General features: G+C 35.4%; 1 protein-coding gene across 1 annotated transcript in view; it reads right to left on the bottom strand.

The window, feature by feature from the left end:
• Positions 1 to 3,661, bottom strand: part of LOC149783496 (uncharacterized) — a 96,406-nt gene extending 92,745 nt beyond the window's left edge. Inside the window, exon 1 of the mRNA XM_089932854.1 lies at positions 3,580 to 3,661. The gene's annotated coding sequence lies outside the window, so the exon portion shown is untranslated. The remainder of the gene's footprint in view (positions 1 to 3,579) is intronic.
• Positions 3,662 to 16,526: the final 12,865 nt, after the last annotated feature.

Here is a 16,526-nt window from a genome sequence, read left to right on the forward strand (position 1 = left end):
TTTGCTATTAGAGAGTTTATGCGATTTTCATGGAAGGCTTAGTTTGAGATTTGACAGATAAGTCAATTAGAGGCTGTTCACCCTCTCTGCTGCTGTATTATTTAACAAGAACGAATACAACACAGTCTTACCAAACGATTACATACACTGAGCATAGATGACATTATATACATTAGAAACTCGATTCGAGAAACGGAACAATATATTTCATGTTTTCACTGTGTTCAGCCATGGAGATATGGTTAGTTGAAAAATTACCCAACCCTTCTACTGCATTTTAATTAAATAAACAAACACATACCTAATTAATTGAACAAAGCAATCAATAATGAATGCAGTTCAATATAAAATATAGCATAAACAAGCATATGCGAGGCTTCCCATAAACATAACAACTGTAGACAAAATGAACTAAACAATACATTATCCGAAGACTGCTTTATGTTGCAACCTGTGTTTAAACTTCTAGACTTCTACTCGAAAAACAAATACTTGGAATGAATTTAATCTTAGTGCAAGGCTATACAAGTGTTTCTATAAATGCAATAGCTCACAAAAGGTAGTATAAATGAACAAAGTGATATTTGAACTTCACAATATTACTGTATTTTTGAAAAAACTTTAAGTAAACAGTTCTATAAAACGTTTTTGCTGAAAAAGTTATTTCACTCTTTCCAAAACCTTATTTTCATAATTACGCTTAAAAATTGGAAATCACATATTTGGTAATTTCTGTCAACAATGGCTACATTTACTCTCACATATTCTGCCTATCCAATAAAAGCTAAAAGCTAAAGTTTTATATCAAATCTAACTGAAACATTTGACATGAATTTGTATATATAAAAACTGCCTTAACTTTAAAATGAAAATGAAAATGTCGAATCTTTAAAAGGCTACATTGTATATTTATTGTATTACAATAATAATGTTTCTTACAAAATAATACCGGCAGTATTTTCAAAAACGTTATAATTTATAAAAGGAGAACAAACAAGTAACATTCCAAATATATAAACGTGTGATTAATCAAAGGCTTACGAATTATATATCAGCCCAAGACAGCCCGGGAAGGATGTTTCGGCGTGTCCCTGGAAAAGTTACTTAGTTTTCAATTCCGCATCATTATATAACGAATAATTATAACCATCCAATCAGTGGTCATCGTATGCATGTGTAGAGATGAATCATGCACTAAATTAACAACGCAATCAGGGAAACAACTTTATATCGTTTTAGCAAATAGCCATATAAGAATTACTTCCCTTCCTGTAGTAAATGGTGTTATGTGTACTACAGAGTGCTTAAAATTCATAAAGCTGTGACTTAAATCATGGTTTCAATCAAAGTGAGGATTTTGTACTATACTGTGATGGAAATGTATGAATTTTGTTTCAGCAGATTACCTTTACAAGGGAAAATGCCATGATATATCACCGCATAACTATACAGAAGTCACATTATGCACTCAGAAAACAACTTATAACACGAAACATATTATATGTTTTATCTTGAGAATGCTATTTCTTGTTATTTATGAAAATAATTGTTATCATTAAACACGTTTTTAGACCTTTAGTACAATTACCTCAGCACGATATAATCGTCTTGTGTTGCTGTGTCTTGAAACATCAAACCAAACCAATAACTGAATTATTCTCATAGGAATAAAAGTCAGCAGAGCGAAGTCAGTACGATGGTTGGAGCTTATTAAAGAGTCTGTGCATTTACAGCGGAAATGCTCGTGGCAACTTATTGCGTCCTAAATTGTTTACTTAATTTGCAATAGTGTAAGGATATTTACAAGAGTTGGACTGTGTGTTAAAATTTAATAATGCCATGATTTCTTTTCTACCTTTGAGTTGGTGGTCGACTGTCATATAAAAATAGAAATATGTAAACATGACCTATACTATTCCCACCAAAACCATCTCCAGCTGCTCCGCATTTAACAGCCGTTTAAGCAAATCATCCTGCTGACAGTAAACTATATTAAATTCCTCATTTATACTACTTATACTAGTACCCTGTGGTCCATCGTTCTCATTTTATATACTAATTATGCAAAACTGTGTTTCCGTTGCTAGATAATAACATTAGCGAATGTGGAAAATTGTATGTATCATATACAATTCTAAAACATTTACTAGACATGTGTACCTAGGTTTGAACTGGTTGAGAGTTATGCTCCAGAAACGAATTTGTTTGCCGATATATATGCAGACGGACATTATAATAGTGACAGAAATGCTTTAAAATCCCTTTAATTGGCAAATGGTACATGTGAGTGTGAAATATTTATACTAACGTAGGTCTATCGATAGCAATTTATTTTAATCAAAGGTTTTGAGACTGTATTAACAGCCTCTGTTATTTCCATTACAGAAAGGCGGTGTCATGTGTAAGCAACGCCTTTCGAATATAGAACTGAATACCACGTTTGTAAAATGGAGAAAGGTGCACTTTGAGTACTAATGTGGAATATCGAAAGTGTTAATGAAATAGGGTTACATTGAATGTTTTCCTTTTGAAGGTTTGCTTCTTTGAAACAAAAGTTTGAAAAATAGATGGATAGACGGATGACAAAAATGATAAAACCAAACTCAAACATTATCAAGAGCAAAAGGAACAAATAGAACACTAGTGTTAAATATGTTCATATTTGCATTATTGATTTCAGCTCTTGAAATGAAAGCGTAAATAATGTATGGCTGGAATGATGAACAGTCAATGGACTAAATCGTTGCAAATATTAAAACTGAAGAATTACGAATAAAAATTGTGACATACACTACATATATTCCTACCAAATTTTAGGAAAAAAGTGTTCTACAGCTGCATAGTTTTGTTAGGGAAACAAAGTGTAGCTAATGGATCGATGAATGAAATTATAAATGGATAAAATTTTGAAAATTTCAGAATAATGAAGGCACAGCTAGACCACTAGTCAAGTATTTATATCACATTTCAATGAGATATCTTGAACGGCTTGGAGTTTCGTCCCGAAATGATTAACTAATGTTTGAATTACCAAATTGACGAGAATGATAAAAACTATTAAATCTGAGAAATTGTGAAATAGCGAAAGGCACATAAAAACCACTTATTTAAAATTAGTATCAGATTGTGCAAATATAACTTAAAATATTTCGCAATTGTGTCCTCAGAAGATGACGTGTGGTCAATGGGTGGACATGACAATTTACAAATTGTTTTTCTTCGAAAAATTCAGATATAATTTTTAAAAAAATAAATCAAGTACTTTGTTCTGAGGACCCAACCACCAAATTAACTATTCGTACAGATAGGGAGGAAACTAAAAGTAGATTATATTCTGCTGATACGGTCTTCCATTGTGTACATGAAGAAAAGTTATATAAAACTAATTGGTCTAGAAAAGAAAGTAGATATGAAATTGACCGTGGATGATTAATGTGTATTTAAATTTAGGGTAAATTATTATCATTACTTTTGTATGCATTATTTCCATAACAAGATAAAAATGTTTGGAAGTATATTGACTGATATCGATTTGTTTCATATACATGCAGGATATTTTCAACGTTTCTTTTTACCTACCTACACGTTTCACCTTTACAAATTAGAATCCAATGCGCCAAAGGAATTATCCACCTATCGAAACGTTTGACAGACACTACAGTTACTTGGAGATTTCATTTCATGATGACAACGTTTTAAACCTTTTTATTCAGTCTAGCTTAAGGGGCGGAGTCTACGTATTTTCTTTCTACGTAAAGTGTGGCTCAATTCATATCCTATAAGAAGTCAGGGGTATTATCGTATTTTTTTAAACCTAAAACCGGACTTTAGCTCTGCTTCTTTTATGATTGTTCGGCATGTTGTAATTTTAAGTATAATCATGCAACCTAAGCTAATAAAAGGATCTGCATGGGCAAGCTCTTTATTAAGTATAACGGTTTAAGAATGATCTCATTTTGTTTCTTTGTACTATTTTCCTTTATTACTGTCAAACTTCAAACATTACATAGACTGCCACATTGCGGACATCGTAGCGATATGACTGAAAAATTGTGAAAGCTACGTTAAAAATCACACACACACACACACACACACACACACATTTACTTTGGGTTGTTTCCATTTTGTCCACTTAAAGATAATTTTTTCTTTGTTCGGTCCAAAAAGAAGGCGTAATAGGTGTAATAGTGTAAGATTCAACTAGATGATTGCTAATGCAGTACTCTGTTATGAATTCGTTTTCTGTATGCTTCAATAGATCTTGTATTTTAATAGTTCTCAAAAAATTTACGTAATTGTATTTTGATAGTTCTACATCATATATCATTATACACTTTCTCCTAAAAAGACTAAGTGGACAAAGAAGTTATTTATATTTGTTTTATCTGTGGGAAATTTATATTTCCTATGGATATTTTAGTTCATGCAAACACGTCATTCAGATGGTTATATTTCTGCTTACAACAATACATTCACTTTAACCTGTCGATTGTTGGTATGCCATTCATTAGGCGGATGTACACATAACACCTACATATTAAGAAATCACTTGATTCTTTTAATCAAGGGATATCGTGTTTTTGCCGAAGAGGCTTATGGACACTATCGATCTCAAGCCTGTCTCTGTCAGGAAACCTTTCTTTCTGATTCAACTTCTAAAAGATGTTTTTTATAATGGAATGTTGACTTAATTTATGTTGTGTGCTTGACATGGTCCATGTCTGAGAATACAGTTTTTGAGTGTATCTGAATTGTGCCATGTCTGTAGGTTATAAAGAAGTTCTTTACTGATATTTTTTTTCAATGTCTTGCCTTATTTACAAAATCGGAATGTTCCAGAAGCGAACCTGTGACCACGTCCTGGTCATTGTATTGTCTCATTTTTATATAAGGTTGTAGAAAACAAAATGATTCATAACTTTTTAATATCTGTCTGTGTATTCACGTTTAGTTTTGTTTATATATAATTTGAGATTAGTTAGTTAGTTCAACATTTAATTGTAATTTCTAAGTACTCATTGACCATTTAGTGCAAAAACACTGCTTTGGGATTATCGAAGACTCATAAAAACATTCTGGATTTTATCATTTTGATACAGCAAGACTACTGATTGATCAACATAGTTCAGACCATTGATATATCAGCACATTCTAGATTGTTGGAATTCATACGGAACATTTTATAACTATGGACTTGTGATTTAACATTGAGGATGATTTAGGATTAAATTCACAATACTATAAATTCTCTCTTACAATTTCAGACTGTAACTTTGAGAATTAAAATTATTTGTTGGCGTTACTAAACCTGGCTTTATTTTTTTTTCTTACATAGTTTAAGACTATATATTTGTAGCATTAAAGAAAATGCTTTAGATATGAGAAATCTCTATTTTCGTCACATGAACCCAAAAGGTTAGGTAAATTCAGTATAAAGCTAATGATTATTCGGTGTCCATTTCTATTCGCTACGGAAGAATAGAGCAAACAAGGAAGTAGTTTACTTCTGAATACATGCAGATATATTAACAATAAAAGCAGAATGAATATAATGCCACATGAGTAGGAAACGATTTGGATCGAATCGAAGTAAAACAATCATCGTCTAAGGCTATCCACCTGTGCTCTCTCTGTCTTCCTCGAAATTCATTATTGACATGGCTTGAGAGATTGAAAGATAGAGTCTCAAATGCTTCAAACTATAACTAAGAACCTTTATCAATGGGTAATCTCAATATTGATATAATGAATATTCGGCAAAATAATTGAAATTGGAATGATTTTCTACAAATATACAACTCACTTAATTGATAAAGACCGCTACTGGAGTCACTAACACGTCGATGGCAGTACAAATATAGTCTTTAATAGCTCTATCATTGCCTTTGCTATTTATCCGTTTCATTAATGATGTATCACTTCATATGAATACCACTGGAACTGACGTTTTAGCCGACTACTTAACCTTATCATCCATTCCTTGAACAAACTTTACAACAGGATTAAGAAGCTTTTATTCCATGGTGCGAAACCAACAAAATGCAAGTAAACACAAAACTAAATTAACTGTATGACAATTTGATGACACGAAGAATAAGGACATTATGGATATCAATATATTCAGGGAACAAAATGTAATAAGATAGAAAATCAAAAGTATGGTGTGATTAATGACAGGCATTTATCGTGGAAAAATCAAATAAGATATGCATGTTCTGCAGGATCTCACAGAACAGCCGAATGGAACGGAGTTTCTTTATAGTTGCCAGATAATTTGTTACATCTGTTTTTTAGTAGATATATATGATTCAGGATGCAGCAGATGGGAGAATCGGAACGTTCTTATTTATAAAACAGAGGATTAAACACCAAAGACGAGCCGCTGAAATTAGATCCACCCATACATGTATTTCGTTTGTTTACAGTATTCATCTTTTAATTACAGATTAATGTACGTTAAAGCTATTTTGACGTATTAATATTTTCATAAAATGGCACCACAATATATCAATGATCTCCTTATTCCAACTATTATTATATCTAGTGACACAATCTGCGGTGTATTTCGTACTATAAACATACAAGAGTGCGTACAGCGTTTCCTTTACAGATTCTGCAACATTAGTGTAGAATACCATTTTCAACGATGCTAAACAGATACAGTCTCTTCTTTGTAAAACCTCATTTTACAAATTTCTTCTTCCTGATTCGGCTACAGCTCCAAGAAAACTGAAATACCTAACTTGTCCTCTGCACCACCTTTCCATCTCCTAGACCTACGTGTATATCTGATGCATGTTTTAAGCTAATGTGGGTATGAATATATGTGTTATGAAAAAGGATTTTTGTATCATAACCTTCTTCTCATTTCTTGCTACTCATCAGTTAAGAAATGTATTTGCCCAACGTGTGAGAGAGAGAGAGAGAGAGAGAGAGAGAGAGAGATAAATGAATAGTTCCGGGCTCTCTTGAAAGAGGTGTCACTTTGACAAATAAGATATGGCTACATCTTGGGGAATTTGGCAAGCGGACGTATTTTGATCGACTGTAACGACACAAGCCTCTTTGAGTTTTTGACGAATGAACTCTTTATTGAAATACTCAACATATAAAGTTACATTCAAATATCAACATTCCAATATCAATCTTCATCAACTTGAATTACGGATATAAGAGATACATATAAAACTACGAAATTTCGTCACTTACTATCATAATACATTTGTATAATTTATACCTTTTCGAATATAATACAGTTAATTAAATATGAAATAAGTTCACGATAACGAAATAATCTAAAATTCAATATTTCAGACTAATACAACAATCATTTATTAGAAATATATTTTACTGAATTTAATCTAAAATTTCAACACATTGAACTCTATTATTTAAAAACTATTTTATTTCTAGATTAACTATTATTAAGTATGAAGTTGATAGCGAAAGTCGTTCTTTACTATAATCAATAACATAATTACAGGTAAATAAAGCTTCTTCAAACAATTAAACTTTCAAATACATTCTATTAAAGAATAGTAAAAAAGATATTAAAATGATCCAACGTTGCAACGTACTGATGTTAGATTAACATCTTAACACTAAAAATCCTTATAGTATATGAAAAAGTGTATATAGATGATACTCTTCCCTCACAAGCCTCTTTGAGTTTCTGACGAATGAACATGCGTTTCCGCCGATGGACGCACTTTATACCAATTTCATAGGACATGGGCAAATATGGATATACTTCTAGTTCTTCTGGGCCGCCAGTATCTCAAAGTGAGGCTCCACCGTTCCTTACAGACTATCGTCTGGGCCTATGTACCTCATTAGGCAAACAATTCTGCCAGATCAGCGCATTTACCCATTAGAAAAATGTATAGAGAGTTTCGCCTTTCGCTCATATGGGCGCAATCTTTGTTAAATAGTATATAATAGTAATACCGAAACAAATGGATTTAATCTTAATATATTTTGATAATATATTTTGATAGAAAAGTACTTTCAATATAATTTAATCAAACATTGCTTTTAATACAATTTAGAGAAAATGTCAATCTTATTACTTTTACTAAAAAAAAGTATGTCCTAATACATGTATACTTTATGATAACTTTTTTGTTATATACAGTATTATTTTGAAAATATAGGTTACATTTATATATTTATTATTTGCATTATTGCGGAATAAGTGTAAGATTGCTTGACTGCTTCTGAAACAAATGTATTATCCTCAGAAAATATTATTATTATTATTATTATTATATGAGGCTATAAATGATTTTTACTGTTTGAATTTTTAGCAGCTGCGAGAAATCTTCTTGTGGAGCGTGTGAGCGTCGAAGGGACGAAGCGTCGAACAGCGAAGCAGCTGTTATAAAATTAAAATTAGTCAGTATTTCGATCTGTGGCTCGTGATAAAAACTGAAATACTATCAGATATTTGTCTAAAATCCTTCAATCTTCTCACTAATCATTACACACCCTACATTTACAATCACATTGAACAATTATCTTAGGATTAGGTCAATTGCCCGTCCTAGGACTGGAATAAGACGAATGTAAGAAAGAAAAAATATTGGGACGAACTTAAGGGAAAGTTTAAAGATAAAAATACAAGACGTGAAAATAATGGGGCTGATGTTTCGAGTTTTTATATTTAGCTCGCGACCTCTTCTCTGGCATCCGGGACACACAGAATAAAAGAAAGAAATATATCGAAGTTTATATATTAGATTCTTCGTATACGTGTTCACATGTAACCTTTATTACTGTAACACTGAATATGTACAATAGCTCATACGAACAAATTTAACTTATCGCAGCAATCTTCAGTTTCACGATGAAACAATTAAGTATCAAAATTACCAGTATTGTGAAATAACTTAGTCCAAGAACTGACCGCCCACGTTAACGACCTGATTACATCGTATTCCTATTTACACCATAATCTGTCTTTAAAGTTGTCTTATTACTCCCATGGTGGTGAGCAAATATTTAGGATTCTGTTTTCGACTATCAGCTATCAGCTAATCTTTACTCCACATCTAAAATGCTTTAGCGACAAATGGTATTAACGCCTCGATTTAATGCGAATTTTGGCAAACACACATAGAGGAGAAGATCCAATGGTTAGACAGGTCACTAATAAGATCGGCACTTGACTGTGGCTCGATTAAGTACGGATCAGCATGCAAATCCTACCTGCAGAAGATCAATCCGATGCACAGTCAGGGAAGTCGACTCTCTCTACGCAAATTTCGAACTTTTCCCTTCATAAAATCTACTGAGACAATTGAATCGTCGTTTTATCTCAGACGACCACAACTGCCTCTTTAGTATGCTAACAACATATATGTTAATCGATCTAACCCCGCATGCTATCGCTTTTGAGCATAAGTACCCAAACTTGTACATTCAGATTTCAAGCATCATTTCACTTTTTGACATCAGAATTAATGCACACTTAGAAGAAAAAAAAATGAAATGTTACTAATATAGCGAGATTCACCACTGTACTTATGAAAACTCCCAAAAATAAATGGACTATGGGCATCAAAAACAGACCTCAACAAATCATCTCTTTTTCAGAATAAATTCAATGCAAGTTCGATCCTCATATCGTAACCACAGTCCCTGTATATATAATGAAAAGGTATTGATCACAATAATCGTCCTTTTATTCTAATCAGGGTGACAAATTATAATGACTTATCGTCGAACAGGAGCAAAGATCCTGAGATCTTCTGTTTGTTTCAGAGGGCTCTAGCAAACCTGAAGCCACTAAAGTACATGTTTGTTGTTTTTGTGCTAAAAATGGGTCTTTATGAGAAAATTGAGTCCCTCTGATGTAGACACTGGTAAGGAGCGGTCAGTGAGCTCTCAATTTGGTGTTCACAAGTAGTTTAGACAGGAAATTCTTAGTAAGTTGACTGTTTATTTAGGGATCAATAAGGCTTATCACAAGATCTTGAATCATTTTGTTGTGCAGAAAATTAAATGTGATGTTTGCAAATACTGGAGGTCTTTTCATACTTGTCAAATGTGAGGAACAGCCAATCAAATGATACCTACGGCTCTGGAACCTATGTCTAGATATTAACAACCATTTAGCAGAATAATGGTAGAATATGTCGGTCCGTTACCCTATACCAAGCCAGGCAACCAGCACTTGTTGACCATAATGTGTGCATCCACAAGATTCTCAGAGGCAATTCCTCTGAGGAATATTAAAACTAGTTTCATAGAAAAGGCGATGATAAAGTCTTTTTCTTACATACTTTTGGTCTTCTCAAATCTGTTCAATCCGATCTGATGACATATTTTATGTCTGGAATATTTAAAAAATGAAGCCTTCTCCTTATCATTTACTGTTCTTTGCTGTTAGGGAATCAGTTCAAGAAACTTTGGGATTTTTTCCCTTCGAGCTAGTTTTTGGACATAATGTCCATGGATAATTGAATTTGCTAAAACAAAAACTTCTATCAAATGAAGATACATAAATTGGTCTTCTAGACCAGTGATTCCCAACATTTTTCGGGCCTCCGCCCCTTCGTTATGTTGAATACACATCTTCAACCATAAAAAAGTGAACGAAAACAATTATTATTTGAATATGTGCAATTGTTCCCAGACGTTCGAACACGAGAAAATAAACTCTATCATGAAGTTGAAATGATAGATTCCACACATATGAAACAGTTACTGTAAGGATAAAAGAATAAATTAACTATTTGCTGAAAAATGGTTTTCATAAAATCCAGTAAATGTAACTGCTATTCCGCATGTGTACAGACTATAGACAAGTGAACAGTGTGACCAAAACAGTTTCATTTCCATTGCCAGGAAGTGACGACTGCATTGACAGAATTGATAAAGCAGCGTAGATCTCCAAATTTACATTTGGATAGGAATCTGGCAATGTCCACTGACGGAAGGTGTAAAGGAATCTTCGGCATTAGTATCTACATACGGTAGATCGATATAAGTGATAGGTACGGGATGAAGGGTTTGCCTTGTACTTTTCAACGTTTACTCAACATGATTACATCTGGACTTGATAATCGTGACGCTTAGATTGATGATGTCCTCATCAACAATTACATCTTGAAAGATCTGCTGGAGACGATTCGAGAAAAAAATTGAGAGCCTGTGTGTATCACACATCCTCCCGTGGATGCTAACAAAATTTCCTTCTTTCCAAATGTACCAGCACCTTGCGCCTTGAGAGAGGAAATAAACGGGACCATTTCAGGTAATGCATCTATTTGGAAAATTGCAGGTTTGGTTTGAATATTCGTGTATTTGCTCAGTATCTCAGTACAAAACTATTTAAATCTACCCCACACAAATTGTTTTCTTTCGGTGAACAAAAGCAGTTAACCAGTATATTCATTTTTTCAACCGTATGTAGCATTTCAAGAGTTAAATTCTTGGTGAACTTGAAGAAAGTTAAATTGTGTGTTGACACAGGTGACGATATTTCAATGACAAGTATAGTTCTTGTACAAATGCTTTTAGGCACCTTTTTTAATTTCTGAAAATTCTGTTGACAAACGAGATTTTCAGAGTAGCTCACAACAGGTGAACAAAATGCGAGTATATGTGTTGTGGTGGCATTGTGTGTGTGTGTGTGTGTGTGTGTGTGTGTTCTTCAACAGCGTTTTAATATTTTACTGCATCATAAAGACCTGGTTAGAAATAAATTGTATTTTCCACACATAACTGACAAACAATAGTACAAAACTGGTATGAAACTAGTCAGATAGTTTTAGGTATTTAAATATTCAGTTTTCAGTGGAACAAAACTACATAGGACGATGACTCCAAGAAGAACAAGATAATGTAGTGTTATTACTTGACCACATATATGATATATAGGATTGTGATAATTGAAACGTATTCTGTTCCCATTCACGACACACAGTGTTTCCTGATGGGGTCTGAATCATATGTAACTCGAACAATGCCATTATATGTCTCTGCTCTCTTGTTAGCAAAATTTGCATATTCGCAACGCCTATTGCTTCTTTTGTAATGAGTTATAAAGTTACACGTACTTTATTTCTAATCACCGTCACTGCAGCCTCTTCAAGCTATAAATGCCGGATCGTGCTAAGCTACGTCTGTGAGAAAAACGTCCTATGATATTTTTTGGTATATTAGAGAAGGAGCATTAAAATAATCATAATGTATTTGCATCAGCAGCTTGATGATTCTTATTCACGATACCGAGTCAGACAAATGTCGCAGGAGTGGTATAACTTGATGTAGACGACCTTAGAAGGGTCTGAACTGGCCACCGTGATAGTCGTTGTCCTTTTGGCAATATTGATTAGATCGGGACTAAAGCTTATTCTCTCCAGGCGGTAAAATCGTCTTGATGAAATTCCCGTGTTTGTGGCGAACTTTGTTCGAACCTCTGTTACGACGTAACTCGGAACAGCTACTTGGCGGTAAAATCTTTGATAACGACATCTGCATCGACGAAGCTATTCTAAGATTTCGATATTATTTTGTCTGTTACATCGTGGCGGACAATAAAATTTTACCGCTAGAATTAAAATGCTCGTTTGTGAGACGCGTGGGAACTCTGAACGCGCGTATTATCGACTTCAGCGCTTTACCAGGTTGATTCTCATGGTGTATAGCTCAATGCCACCGGGATTTGCGCAGGTACAAGGATCCACCCATATCAATCGGTGTTATTTTAGTATTCGGAGAGCACGACGATCGAGAAGATCGAGACGAATATGGCAGTCCCTACGGAAAATCATGGCTAAATTTACTGCAGCATTTTCTGAATACGGAAAAGTAATGGCAAGTCGAAAATATCAATATGATTTATTAGGATAAAATCATCGTAGCGTCCATACTGTTTAAACTGATGGAGCTGCAAAAACATTACCTGAAACGCCTTGAAATTTTATTCAGCGTGGTCGACAAGTCCGTGTATCAGGTTAACGAAACAAATATTTTGAAGAAGACGAACTGCATCAGTATAGACATGGACAAGTGGCGATTGCATTCTATGTTTATCAACTACTAGACGTCATGCATGGACAAAAATATTGGCATCCTTAAACGTAACGAATTCCAGAATGCTGCTGCTGTATATTTCTGGCGACGGAATAAGAAGGCACAGGTGTATCACCATCGTTTTGTATTTGAGTGTCACCGTGGCATAATTCCGTATAAGCCATGTTTTAGATCAACTAAACGGCGACAATCTGAACAATCGCCTCGAAAACCTGAACATCGAGACTCGGAGCGTAAACTGCTGTTGTAGTCTTGGCAGAGATGGAGGAAATGTTAGTCCTGCCCGTGTCGTGGCCGCGACAGATCGTTCCATGGGCGACAAGACCGAAGACAATTCTTGATACCAGGCGGAAAAAACGTTAGGGGTATATCGTAGATCCCGTGTGCATAATATTAAACGCAGATGGTGTCACGTGCTCATTGTTTTTTCACTTTTCTCTCTTTGCTGGACCGTTTGATTATTTTATGTCGTAGGCTTTTCCAAATCGGCTTAAAGAGATCGACGTTAGATCGGTTTGATTTTACTGAGCAACTCTTGATAGGCCAGTTCTGGGCTGTATTCTTTTGAGCATCGTTTGTAGAGCTAATCTGCACCCCAATAAAATCAGCCTAAATGGATTGGCAGTACCGCCCTTGGACACGTTCCTGGTCTCAGTCAACGCGAGAGGCGTGGCAGATGCTTCATTCAAATCTAGTCGGTTATGCCGATACTCAAGCTTGTACACGTAAACGTTTCGGTAGTAATAGCGGTAATACGATTATAGTTAGGGATTGTCTTCCGTAGTGAAGTTTTAGTAGATATGATTATAGTTGACCACTGTTCTCTCCATCTTATTCTTATGAGTCGACTAAACTAAGGAATAACGCTTCCAGTTTCAGCAGATGTTCGTGAGGAACTTCGTGTACTTCTGAACGCTAAACGCTCTCTGTTCGACTTCAAATGATAGGAAAATATAACTCGTGTTTATTATGGTTAAATGATTGAGTGTGATAAGCTCCATAATCTTAACCGGAGTTTCCTTAAGTAGGTGTAAGTTATACATTTGAAACATAGGACTGAGAATTGAGTTTATGGTGATATTTATAAATGTAATAAAATCCATGGCAGTTATTTTCACGTTGAGGTTTATTTTTTCGTGCGTAAACTTTTCATACACAATTGTTAAACCGACCTCCGCCGTGAGACCAACCACTCGTTGCGTATTTTGAAATGTCGAGCTTTACATTTACTATATTTTATTGCATCACAGGTTCTGCCGCTGGGGGATCAGTTACATTGTTTTTAGAAATAATGTTCACAGACCTAATTGCGTTTACATGGTAATTTTCGAGCATAACCTATGATAGGTTAAGACCTTCCAGGTAATGATACGCTACGGTAATTTTATCCGGATCATTTGTTGGTACTTTCCGCGCCTGTTTCAATTTTAATATGGTGTCGTTTACAGTTTGGCCTTGCCATCCAGAGGTTCATCCCCATGTTTGGGTACAAACAGTAGTATCATGATATTACTAGATATGCCTAAAATACCGACCTCGTTTGTTTTTATACAATATCGTCCCCCTGCAAACAACTCTAGCCAGGGAATCGAAGGCTCTGTCGTGATGCAATAATTTCTGTACATATATTCAATAATGGCGTTGCTAACGTGAATTTCTGGAGGGTGTTTCCGATAGTGGACGGGTTCACATGAAAAATATTCGACGTGGAATCTGATGAGGTTTGTTTGGGGAGGGGTTGTCTTCTAATTACCAGTTGGTTATCCCCTTGGATTTGCTAGTACATCCTCCAAAAGCGGAACATCCATACAGAAAACTCTAACAGATCTGTTATCTGAATCTAAAAATTAGAATAGACGCCACTAGAGTCGTTACCTGTTTAGCTAAGGCGAAATATGCTTGTGAAGACGTCAAATACTCTGAAGAAGTGCTCTCCATAAACCACATCCTGCCCCCGGTGTTATAGGTCAACGAGGGTATCACGCCTTCGCTGTTTTTAACATTGTACGCATCCACGTGCAACGACCACATGAGAATTTTACTGTAATCCATGGTGAGATCCCCTGTTGACCCCCCCCCCCCCGAGTGTGCGAATACATAATACGTCTCGTGTTTTAACTCACCGCCTGATCCTACGCTGGTAGGTCTTCCGGTAATAGCATGCCCGCCAATATTGAGATTTCCTATCGTGGTGTCGTTTGAGAAGGTCACTTATAAACGTTAGAGTTGGCACGGTTCTTGCAGCCAGCGGTGAGTACGTGGAAGACCATCCAGTGAATATTACGGATGTATACAGTTTGCTGATTTACTGCTTTATATCTAAGAATTGTTAACGTTTGCAGGTGATTTAATACAAGTCGATTAACGTGACTCCACGGTAGTGAATGCACATCCTACTAAATCTTTTCATTTATTATCCCATCGTAAACACTTTTATTCCCTGCCCTGATAATATGTCCAATGATGTGTCGCGGTTCGAAGTTCTCATAGGAGGAAGACGTGCTGGAAACAACTCGCCAGAAATAATTAATGAAGCCGCTGATATTTGTCGGCGATTATTTCAAGGCGGTGTTATGGATGCTCACATATATCAAGAACTTGTCGATGAACTTGATTATTACAGCGATTAGATACATGATAACAAATAACATAATATGGTTATGTACAACAGTCACTATGCACCCATGCAGGTCAGAGCAGTCAACTCAAGATTACCAATTTATAACGCAACTTACGGAGATGGACTCGGTGAAGTAACTCAAAAATTATTTGCGGGGTTAGCACCAAAACTGGGTCTTCTTGCAAAACAATTATCAATGAAAGCCATTAATGTTGTTGGTGAAAAAGCTCCTGGTGCAATTGTTAGCGCCGCTGGCAAAGCGCTCTCAGCAATCAAAGAAAGACTAGCGCGACTAGCAGCAGGGGGGGCGAATCGGACATTTTGTCCAATCGTTATTTTGCTTAATTATTACTTCTGCACTCAACGATCTAGTGTCGTCAGCGCCTGGTAAAAAAAAAACGACGACGTCGTTGGGGGATCGTCCAAACGTCATTTGGTTTAATTAACACCTTCTGCGCGCCGATCCCCAGCGTCGTCAGCGTCCGGTAAGCACATCGACGACCGCGTCGATGTCATTGCCCCCCCTGCTGCTAAGGAGTTATTTACAATGAGGGTCTTTATGATCTTACAAACAGAGTGATCACTAACTCCTCCTCTTGCAGATCAATTAGGTTATTTGACTGATCGGTAAGTCTAAAATTAATTCTCGTTAAAAACCGATCATGGCATCGCATATAGACCGGATTAATCGGACTCTCAACGATTAAAAATCCCGGAGGGGCTGTTGGTGAAAATGAATAAAGGATATACCCCTGTTGAGCCTGATTTGATTGCTTGGTATCCACCTGGTAACTCCCTTCGATAACATCACACACTAGATTGATCGCTATCACCGATGCGATATTTACGTTGTATGGAGCAATAT

This window comes from Sinohyriopsis cumingii, chromosome 14, assembly GCF_028554795.1.
Source record: "Sinohyriopsis cumingii isolate HCF-2022 chromosome 14, ASM2855479v2, whole genome shotgun sequence".
Lineage (NCBI taxonomy): Eukaryota > Metazoa > Mollusca > Bivalvia > Unionida > Unionidae > Sinohyriopsis > Sinohyriopsis cumingii.